We start from the raw sequence: 12,263 nt of genomic DNA on the forward strand, positions 1-12,263 counted from the left end.
TTGCGTGCTCGCCGCCCTCCCCACGCCCAGCGAGCCGGCGGCGGCGAGTGGAGCGGGCGCGGGGCGGCGCGGACTGGGCTCGCGAGGAGCCCAACTTTGCCTCTAATGGCTGCGATGATGCCTTTAACTCTGTGCGCGCCGGGGCTGCGCACCTGCTGGCCAGGGGTCCCTGCCAGACTTCTATGCACCGGTCCGCCTTTACCCCCATCAGCCATCTCGGGCTTCGCCTCTGCAAAGAGGACAGGACAAATATAGGGTCTTGGCGTTTGTTCAGGGATAGGAGAGAGGAATTTGAGAAGGAAGTTGAGGCATTGTTAAAGACAGAGGAGGGATGGATGGGTTGGTTGGGAGTGACTGCTTCGGGGCGATGAAAACAGCCCTTGGAGGGAAATGCTGCTTAACCAGTTATTAACTGCTCCAACTAGAGCGATCACATGCTATTATTTCACCAGAATGTATTGTGAGCAGCTTGCAACCCGGGAGAGGCCATTCGTGCAGGCACTGGATCACTCCAGCTGGCAAATGGAAGGCACAAAAAGTACTCAAGTCATGTATTGAGAGAATGTTCCAGAAGGAAAAGTCTACCATGCAATGCGAACCATCTTTTTATTCTTATTCTCATTGCTTGCTTTGCCTCCCTCCCACAGTATTTCTGGTGGGGGAGGGGTTTTTACAAATTATTAAGGTCCTATTAATGATTTATTTTTGTTTTTTTAATTTCTTTTGCATAACAGTAATTACATAATAGTCTGTAGGATTATATGAATAAAGAATATTATTTTAAGCACAACAAAGCCCCCAAACAAGGCAAAAACTCCAGTAAGTTTCAGAACTTAGAACAAGCCTGGTCATTTGTCTTGGGAAAGCTTGAGATGTATACTGTATTTTTAAAATTTAAGGATCTTAAATAAACAAACAAACCCCCCAAAACACTTGTCAGATCTTGTGAAATCTAATTATTACTCAATGAGTTTACATCTTAAAATTTATTTTTCAACAGAAAGCACAGAATAATGTAAAATATTTTCATTATTTTTCCTGTGCAGATATACCTCCGTTCTTCAGTATTAATTGGAAATATGCATTAGTCTTACAATGCTACCAGAAACCCAATGAAGCTTATGTATTTTCATCTTCGAAGTTAGGAGTTTGTGCTTGGCTGATTCCTTTCCTGCCACAAAAACTTAACCCTAACGTGCCTGTGCCTGTAGGGTTTTAAAACCACTTGTTTCCTACAGCTGAATGCAGCAGAAACTTAAAATGTCAAGAAATTAAGGCACAAAAACCTCATAACAATATAATTTATTTTGTGAAGATATAGTTATTCCCATTGTGGGTAGATGCAGAATAGGAGATTTACAGACAGACATGGGGAGTACTTTATGCCTGTTCACGGTTAAGTTAAGCATGCTTTACATCTGCCTTTGCAGTCAGTGGGGAGAGGATGGTGAAGTTTGTCATTCTTGAAAAAAGGTATTTTTTGTTCTAACATTCTGTCTTGGAGAAGGTGTTCAGTATATAAAAACCCAACAAAGGTCAGGGCACCTCCTCCATATCAAGCAATATTTCTTGGAAAACAAACAATATATTACAGGCATTAAGTGTTCATCTGGCAGGTCGTCTTCTAATTTAAATGTTACACCTAACATTGTCATATGGGGACTTCAGGGTTTTAAGTTTCTTTACAGCACTTAGCATAAACAGTTTAATGTGTCCTGAGAATGACTTCAAGGTTGTCTGTTGTTCAAATAGTTTCCAGTACCAAGAAAGAGCACCCATCGGAAGCAAGGCACATAGCTTTAAATGGAGAAACTGATCACTAGCTGCAAACATTCAGTGGGAAAAGCTTGAAAGTGCAAAGAGAGAAAAGAGCTATTATTAGATAGACAAACCATCAAAATTCATGACCAAGAAGTTACACCATCTATGTTATATAAAGAGGGAGGGAGTGAAAAGAACAGAAGGGAGGTAAAACTGGAAAAACATTTGATTCTTCTGAGAAAATCACCTCATAGATATTTTACTTTCAGTTTTTCCAATGTAGGCCAAAGTTTTTCTTAAATATTCATTCCTGCATCTCAAAGAGTACAAATAGTGCTGGCAAACACCTTTGCATGACTCAATATAGAGCATTTACCTTATTAGAGACTAAATACATGTTAAAGATTCAAAAGGAGATGAGTTTGTTAAAAAGTAAATGTAACCAATAGAGCAAATGGCCATTCTGAAACAGTCATTGTAGTACACTATATTTTACAAGACTGTAGGAAAGGCCAGTTTTCTGCATCAAAATGTGGAAGGAACATTTCCTTTCCATTTTTCCTCTCCCAAAGCATGGATAATGTGTAGTCTTATAGAAATGACTGTAAATTTCTTCTTAATGTCACTTAATATTCACTATTTTGCTTTCTAAAAATTTAATCATTTGTATTACCACAATTGTCCTTTTCTCCAAAGTTTGTGCTGCAGATGGTTGTGCCTCCTTGGAACATAATTCAGTCCCTTCGAGTCTTTCCATTGCCTTGCACTAGCCTTTTATTTAGGTTACATTTATGTACTGTTTGCAAATTGAAAGTTGCGTAACTTTGTCTTTCAAATAAGTTTCCTTTGCAAGCTTCTGCATAAGCTTTCAGAGCTATTGATCACTGAGTCAAAGGGAGAGGAAGGCCTAAGCAGCCTCTGGCTAGGGACATTGTAATCTCTTTATCCTAAGAGGTGTGGGGGGTATTTTCCCATAGTGAACTTGAAAGGATTCCTCACATTCTGCTCTCATATGCACATAGTGCATTCACTTTCCATTTTGTACTTACTTTTTCTTTTTTTTTTCTAAACTGAGTCCTGGATACCAAATGAAATTTTGAAAAAAAAAAGTTTGGAATAATTTAAAGACAGAAAAATAGACATTTTCTTCACAAACAGCTTTTTAAACATTTAAAATAGCCACATGGAAAACCAAAAGTTAATCCCTGTGGATTCAAGAAGATAAGCTCCTTCCTTTGCCTCCCTTGCTGGCATCTCTCTGACTTAGTTGAACAGAGTATACATGCTTTCCTGTCTGCACCCCTGATGGTGCTCACTATGGTGTTCTTGAACACTTTCTTTGGAGATAATGAAAACTGCTTAAGAAAGAATATTTCAGGGTATTGAGAAACATTTTCCCTCACAATCTTATGCCTGCATTAATTTATTTCTTACTTGGGAAAATAAAAAGAAGTATTACAAAGCTTAAATGTTGAAGTGTCATAAAAAAAATGTTACAGAGAAATTTTATTTCAGCTGAAGAATGTAAGAGTCAAGAGGAGAGTCACTAACTTAGAGTTATCAAAAATGAACTTTAAAAATTTGACTTCCACTGGACACTACAAGCCAAGTCATGTCACAGTTCAGTCTTCTTGGCATGTAGAAATGGAAAGATATAATAAAGTTAAAAATGGACGGTAATGGCAGAAGAGATGGAACTGTCTCTTTCTGCACATGTAAAGATCATATCATTAGACCTGAGTCTACTTCTGAACTTCTGGGGATTCCAAACCCTTCATGCTGGACCAGTCCAAGCACATGGCTGTGTTACAAAAGCAAACCCATGCTTTATTTCTCCAAGATACTAAGATCTCGAATGTCTGAAGTGAGTGTGGTCCTACAAGTCAGCTGAGAAAAGGCCCATTGAAACAGCACAATTCTTTCCTAACATTGGTTAGCAAGTCACTTGCATTCAAGTTCAGGATAGTTTTCTTCAATACAACTTCATGTTGCCTTGTGGACTGTGCTTTGCAAACAGTTTATGAAGCAAGAATGCTGGTGGACTTTGGAAGAGACAAAGCTTGGCACAGGTGGCCCAAAGATGCCAACTGCCTACTGCACAGCTACTGTTCATTCAGATCCCCCAGATGGTGTACATCCTCTTGTATGGGACAAAAATGTAGAGATGGCTTTTATGCTGGGAAATTCTGTGTAACTTTGCAATTGGAGTTCATGACGTTAGAATACAAATTATTCATGAGGTCGTCTTAGGTCATTTTAGAACTGTAATGTCTGGCCTACAGGCGACCTCTGGAAAAAGCAAAGAACAGAGTCACATTTTCTGTAAAAGTTTCTGTCACTATCTGAATGGCTGCCCCATACACTGTCATGCTTAGATTAATTTATTTCTTTCTAGCTTCCCCCATTCACTTTCTTTCCCTTAAAATATTTTTATATGAACATGGGTTATGTCTGTTAATTTCATTAGCAAAGAATTAACATCTTCTCTTCAAAGCATCTTTAACTACCAAGGAAGAAAAGCTGAGGATTCTGCCTCTGAAGTTGCTCTCTCAGGAGAGTTCCTGCTTCAGAATTCTGCTTCAGTTACAGCTTAGAACTTGTACTCAATATTTACTAGATCCAATCTTTTTTTTTAAAGTTTTCATTTCAAATTCAGGGGGTTTGATTAGATGTGAGTAACCAAAATATGCACCTAATTTTGAGAAACAGATAATTAAATTGAAAAAAGAAAGCAAAGGAACAAAAGCATTACTTTTTGGTAGAATCTATAATTTCCAAGCTTTTCCATGTTTCTGTGTCAATGTTTACAATTTGGATGAAAATAAATATAAGTTTTAATTATGCTTTTGGAAAGCCTTTTAAGAGACAAAGCAATTTGTAGACATTTAACTGGTCTAATATTTTAAGTATGTATGTTTCCTAATTAAATATGCATTTTGAGAGTTCTGGCATTAGGTTTTTCTTAATATGTGTTATTTTATAACCTTAACGAGTAACTTAAACTCCCTGGACATTATCCATTTTTCCAGCAAATGAAAATTCCGGTTTCCCACTTCATGCTCATATAGTAGGAAAATGCATACCACGACTTATCATTATAGTGCATACTTGAGAATATCAGATTTCCTGATGCTGGCCGTTCTAACCCTTGTGAGATGGCATCTATAGTACTTTTAATTTGTATTGATCCAATAACTAGAAATGTTGGTCACTTTTAAAAAATCATTGGTCATTTATATATTTTTTTGAGAATTATCTGTTCATTTTTTTAGGTTAGCTTTTTTTTCCTTTTTTTAAATTTTTTTATTAAGAAAATTTTTTATTCATTTTACACACCAATCAAAGGTCCCCCTCTTTCTTCCTCCCACCCCTCCAGCCTCCCCCTCCCAACCCCCCCCCATTCCCTCCTACAAGATTAACCCATTTGTTTAATGACAGTTTTGGTGAGAGAGAGAGAGAGAGAGAGTAAATTCTGGATACTAGTCCCTTGTCTGAAGAATAGCTGGTAAAGCTTTCCTAGAGTTCTGGGGTTGTCTGGTTGCTCTGCTGACAGCTTCTCTTCCCCATTTGTGCATCCTTGAAGCCAGTTCCTGTGCTATTAGAGTATCATTCAGCATGTTCTTGTGTAAACCTATTCCTTAAAGTTCATTCCCTATCTTTTCCTCTAGTAGTTTTATCATTTCAGATTTTAAATTAGGTTCTTTTAGTAGAAGTGGGGTGGGTATGCCAAAACACACTTGGTTCAAAGATATTATAAAGATACATAATACATTATGTTGCTTTAATAAAAAATAAAACAAAGTGTCACCTATCCAGTAAATACTCATGGAGCTGAGGTTTTATAAAACTCATGTGAAATTAAAGAAGTCTCACTACACTTATAGAGGGATCTCTTTAGGAATGTTGTATAGGAATATTCTGAGACCCCCCAGAAGCACACAGGGAAAATTATATTCTGTTGGTACAGGAGTAATTAAGAATTTGCATAACAGAAAAAAAAACCAAACAGAAATTAGCTCAAACAAAAGACTAAATAAAATACACTTGGGTCTTAAAATTGTATTCATTAGATGTGGATGAAAAAGGACTCTTAAAATATAGCTGTATGTTCAGCTTAGTCATGTTCAAGAACAGAATTATATTGGGAAGGGGTGTTAGTGTGGCTTTAGTATAAATGCAGCATAACCTCTACCCCTAGTCCCCAGGTAAGCTATGCCAGAGATGCTAGTAAGTAGCTATTAAGTGATTTTGTTTGGTAATGTGCTTTCCTAAAGTTAACACAGTGATAAGTAGGGAAAAACTGTGACTTGGATAAGGGGTCTATGCTTCATAAAACTTTAACTGCTTGAACTCCTAAAAGCCTAGGACTTAAGGGACTATCATTGAAATCTCAGGTTAATTAAAATATTGTGAACCCAGTGGGATGGTCCTGATTCATGGCAACTGCCCCAGCATAGGCATTGAAGCGGAACCTTTGCTTCAGAGTACAGTCTGTTTTGGATTAAAAAAAAAATAGTATAACTGTACTAGTTGAAGAGGAATGGGAGGGCCTTAGATGAACTAAATTAAGGATCATGACAGAGAAACTTGCAAGGTACAAGCTGAAAGATAATGTAAGACTGCTTTAATAGGTCAGGATTCAGTAGTGTGAGGCTATTTGAGGTTGGATGAAAGAAAAGTTTGATCCCAGTAAGACTATTCTATATTCAGAGAGTAAGAGTCAGTTCACATTCTCTTTGGAGAGCCCACTAGGCCACGTGGGAGTAGCTGTGGATGTCTGGGCTGAATCATCAGTTTAGTCTGGATAATTGCTAAGAAGGAGCAAAAGCACATCGGATTTAGCGAAATGTGAATACAGGAAACTAAACCTTGGAAAAATGCATAGCAATTTAAGAAATTGGTGGAAAAAAATAGAAATGGAGACTTTCAGAAGTTCTGGGGGTCTTCTCTGTATTTGAAGGGCATCATTTGCTAACAGTGAAGGTTATACCCTCTTTTCAAAAGTGCGGGGTGGTGGCAAAGGGAGAGGGAGGGAGCATGGTGTGCTACGGCTATCAACTTTACACATGTAATGGAAGAGGAGAGAGAGAAGTAATAATAAGATATGGAGAAATTACAACTGAGAGCCAGCATAGTCATCCCAACAGAGGACCTCACAGGACCACTGGTATATAGATAAGTAAAACATGTTGAAAACACAAAATAGTGTGACACAGTATCTAAGTGAGTTAGTTCTATCTTGCAACAATTTTAAGAAACATCAAAATATATAATGAGACAATGAAGTCTAAAGTTGAAATATGTCCATTTTAGATTATTAAAACATCCTCACATTTTGAGCTTTGAGAATTATTAAAGCATCATCCTCATCTGAAGGCTGAAGTAAATATTGGATGATGGCGAGTCATGGAATATTTTGTTCAGTGATAAAGTACCAAATAAGTAAGATCATCTGAAAGTAAAGACTGTTGTGTTTGAGGCTGAACTACATAAGTTTCAAATAACAACAGGTGGCTGAAGGTCCGAACACCGTGATTTGAAGTTCTAATATCTAGTATTTTGAGGTTAGAATGCAGCCATGGTGAGTAAAGCTCCTAAAGACACCATGCCATTTTATTAAGGATGGAATATATATGTATGTGTGTCTGTTTGTGGGTATGGGTGGGTGTTTCTTTGTGCATATGCATGCAAGAGAGAGAACTTCATGGAGTAGAGAATCTTGTTCACCTTATGTAGATAACGTGAAAGTATAGTGTAGGAGAGAGGCGAAGAATGTTTACCTATCCTGGGGATGGGTTCCCTGTAGCACAGAAGTTAGGGTTAAATCTTGTGTGGGAACTGAGGAGAACCAAATTTCAACTATGAGTTGCCCTCCATAATCCTCCAGCATGATGAATGGTGGTGACTCTTTTGTACCCTAAGCATTGATTGGTTGGAGAATTTCAAGGGGATATACATATTCTTTCAACATACATGCTTTCTGATCAACTGCAATTTTGCGGGGGGGGGGGTATTGGAAGCAAAATGGTCTAACATCTGTAGACAAACAAGAGTGAGTTTAAAATAAGCCTAAATAAAAATTACCGTAGGTTCTTGATACTTGTTCATGAGATATATATGAGAAAGGGACCAAGACAACAGTTTGGAGTTTTATATTTGATTTAGCTCTTTTCTAACAAAGTTACATTGAGCAAAATGCTTTGGAATGGCTCCAGTGTGGAGCGAGGCCCTGTCTTTTATACTCTGTGTCTGAGCATAGTGAGAAGATGTTTGTTTTGGTGTGTGTAATGCCTTGAGTCATGCAAAAGCTAATGTTTTCTTTGTTTTCTCTACTTGTGTAGACTGGTAATACTTTCAAAAATAATCATCCATTCAATTTCTAGTGTCTTTGTAATTGGTGTGCTACAACCGAGATCCTTGTATGTCAACATCTCTCCTAATTATTCAGGCATCCTTTTGGCTTAGTAGTGTCCTTTTGTTGTTAAGTACTGTCATCAAACAATCATCTTCATAAAAATAGAAACATCTTTTTGAACTGCAGCACTGCTGCCACAGGGCTGTTTTGATTCCCTGAGACACTTCTTCATATCCTATGAATGGGGTGTCTGCTGAGCCCTCTCAAGCAGTAGTTAGAGATGGCATAACTTTCAAGAGCCCACCCTTAGTAACTGACTTCTACCATCCAATTTCCCTTTCTAAAGGCTTCACAGCCATCAAGTAACAGTATAAATTGGATATCGAGTGCTCAAAATATAGTTATATGGAGGATATAACAGGTTCAAACCAAATCAGATACAAATTCCATTCATAAGATTTAGTAGAAAGAATTGTTAAGATGTGACATCAGCATGAAGACAGACAAATGCAGGTGTGATGTTAAAATAGAAAATATAGAAACCTCTTTGTGTACTTGTGAACTTTTATATAGGGCAACGGTGAGATTTGAAGTAAATGATCAGGAGAAGACCTTTTGTATAACTGGTAATTGATCAATAGACTATCTGTATGAAAATAAAGGAAGATATGATCCTTGAATTATGGTGAGCAGGAAAATGACTCAGGCTTACCATTATTTAATAAGGACTCAAAATGTCAGTATTTCTAGAGAATAATGCAAACTACAATATCTTTCATTTTAGCATAGAAAAACATTACTTAATATGGTGCAAACCCCACCATTTATAATTTATAAAGGAAATAAAGGGAAAGGCTAACAAATTGAACTTCATTAAGCTTATTAAGTTCTGTTCACTAAAAGACATCATTAATTAAGTAAGAATGATAGTAGTTCAGTGTCATAGAGAATTGGAACACCTATAATCAATAAATATCTCATATCCAAAACAAAAAGACTTTCTATAGATCAATAAGAAAAAATACAACTTAAAAATGACTGTAGTCAGTTCACAAAGACATTATCTTTTAGTCAATGAATACTTAAAAAGGTGTTTAGTCATTCTATTAGTTACTAAATGCAAATTAAAGTGCAGATATTTCAGAAAACTTTATAATAGTTTGTTGGATATACATACATTTATACTAAGAACTCTACTTTCACTCCTGGGTACGTATCAGGAAGAATTTGGGAATATGTGTAGTACAAAATTTGTTTAAGAATGTCACAATAATTACCTTTAAGAATTCACAGTAGAAATTTTAATAGCTCAAAATAAAGTTGATCTCTATCTACAGTAGAATGGCAAATGGTTTATGTTGTATTAATATAATGAAATATCAAATAGCAAGGAAAACTAACAAATACAGCCATATATAAAAATTGATAAAGCACATAAACACATTGAACACTAGAAGTCAGACCCAGAAGAATGCACACTGATTAGTACTATCCAATAAAGTTGATTGATCAACCAATTGGTTGATCTGTGCCAGACATCAGAATGGGAAGAGAGAAGAGGGTTAAAGGAAGATGATCATATTCTATTTTTGATGTGGGTGTGTTCTACATGATCATTTATTGATCTGGACATCAATTTTGTAGATTAAAAAAACAAAATAAATGAGAAGAAATTAGAAATCACTATCAGTAAAGTTTTATCAATGAATATCAATTTTGACTTGTTTTCTCAGTCATGCCTACAGCTGTTCTTTTTCACAGTAATAAAGGTGAACATTCCATTTTTCTGATTGGGTTGCTTCACATTTTCCTTGTTACTATTTCTAACACTTTGTCACAAAATACACAAACTTGCCTACAGAGTTGAAGTTGTTATTTTTAGAAGGCAAGTTTATTGGTAATAATTAAAATTTATGTGTGATAAAACCCACAAATAGCAATGCCTCAAGCAAGAGTGTGCTTGTTTCTCTGTCTATCTTTCACATATACAGCACCTGAGGTCCATATATCAAGGCTCACTGGACATTCGACTCTTTAAGCCCCAACAGAGGCTGAGCGTGGCCCTTGTCCTGATGTCTCAATAAGGACACAGTACTAGACAGACATGTAGGTGAAAGGAAAGGGCAGAGGACAAACACAGAGGCAAGCAGACCTGTGTTATATGAGAGTGTCATCTAGATCTGATATGAGTTTTTCTAATTTTCTATAACACATGCCACACAGATAATTTATGGGTCACATTGTTCTCCACAACCATCATATTAGGCCAATTTAGAAAAGTTTCAAGCATCAGGATGTTGTGGCACACGCACGCCTTTAGTCCCAGTACTTGGGAGGCAGAGGCAGGTGGATTTCAAAGTTTGAGGCCAGTCTGGTCTACAGAGTGAGTTCTAGGAAAGCCTGGGCTACAGAAGAAACCCTGTCTCAAACAACGAACAAACAAACAAACAAACAAACAACACCCCCCCACACACACAAAACCAAACCAAACCCAAAACCAAGTAGTTTTCAGTTTGTTTTCTCTCTCCCTTGTAATATGTCTTCTGGGAACAGCTTCTGTGAGGTGCTGCCGTCTTCACTGCAGCCAATGTGTCCATATCAGCACGGTCCCACAAGGAAAACCACCCACTGCATCATTTGCTTTCACTACTAACCCAACGTAATCTGGATTGGGCCAACAAAGTTCACTGAAAACTTTTTCAAAAAGGTGAGTAGAAAACTTTCAAAATAAAACAAGTGGATATATATATGTATATATATATATATATATATATATATATATATATATATATATACATATATATGTATAATTTCCTTACCTAACTAGACTAGACATTTCAATATAACTGTCTTTAATGGCCACCTCCCACTCCTCAGTTTCCTGTTGATCTCTACAAGTCACAATCTTCTAAGTTGAAATGAATAAATCTCTTAGTTAAATGCAGGAAAACACAAGCAAACAAACAAAAAAAGGGAAGAAATGAATAAATCATTAAAGCAATCCAAGAAAATTTCAACAAACAAATCGTTAAAGGAAATTAATAAAACTGCTCAAGACCTGAAAATGGAAACAGAATCAATAAGAAAAACCCAAATTGAAGGAATTCTGGAAATAAAAAATTTAGGAATTCAAAGAGGAGCCACAGAGGCAAGCTTCACTGACCAAATACAAGAAACACAGAGAGAATCTCAAGCATTAAGGAAAAGATAGAAGAAATGAATACATCAGTTAAAGAAAATGTTAAGTCTAAAGAAACCCCCAACACAAAACATCTAGGAAATATGGGACATTATGAAAAGACTAAATTGAAGAATAATAGGAACAGAGAAAGGAGAATTTCAGCTCAAAGACCCAGAAACTATTTTCAATAAAGTCATAGAAGAAAATTTTTCTAACCTAAAGAAGGACATGCCTCTAAATGTACAAGAAGCTTTTAGAACACCAAATAAACTGGACCAGAAAAGAAAGTCTCCTCACTACATAATAATCAAAATACTAAACATACAGAACAAAGAAAGAAAGGGAAAAAAGCAAAAAAAAAAAAAAACCCAAAACATATAATGGCAGACATATTAGAATTAATTATACCTGACTTCTAAGTAGAGACTCTAAAAGCCAGAAGGGCTTGGACAGATATGCTGCAGACTCTAAGAGACCTCAGATATCAGTCCAGAAAACTATATCCAACAAAACTTTCAATCACCATAGATGGAGAAAATAAGATATTCCATGATAAGGAAAACTTTGAACAATGTCTATCTACAAACCCAGCCCTACAAAAGGTGCTAGAATGAAAATTCCAACCTAAGGAGATTAACTACACCCATACTACACCCACAAAAACACAGGTAACAAATAGTCTCAGACCAGTAAAATAAAACAAAAGTAACACACACACACACACATACACACTCACATACAAAACACACCATTATCAACACTACTACCACTACCATTACCACTACCACCAACCACCACCACTACCAAAATAACAGGAATCAATAATCATTGATCATTGGTATCTCTCAATATAAATGGTCTCCCCAATAAAAAAATAGAAACAGAATGAATATGAAAAAAGAACCCATTCTTCTGCTGAATCAAAGGAACACACCTCAACATCAAGGATAGACATTGCCTCAGGGT

The sequence above is a fragment of the Peromyscus californicus genome, unplaced genomic scaffold, assembly GCF_007827085.1.
Source record: "Peromyscus californicus insignis strain IS unplaced genomic scaffold, ASM782708v3 Scaffold_13__1_contigs__length_99412109, whole genome shotgun sequence".
Classification (NCBI taxonomy): domain Eukaryota; kingdom Metazoa; phylum Chordata; class Mammalia; order Rodentia; family Cricetidae; genus Peromyscus; species Peromyscus californicus.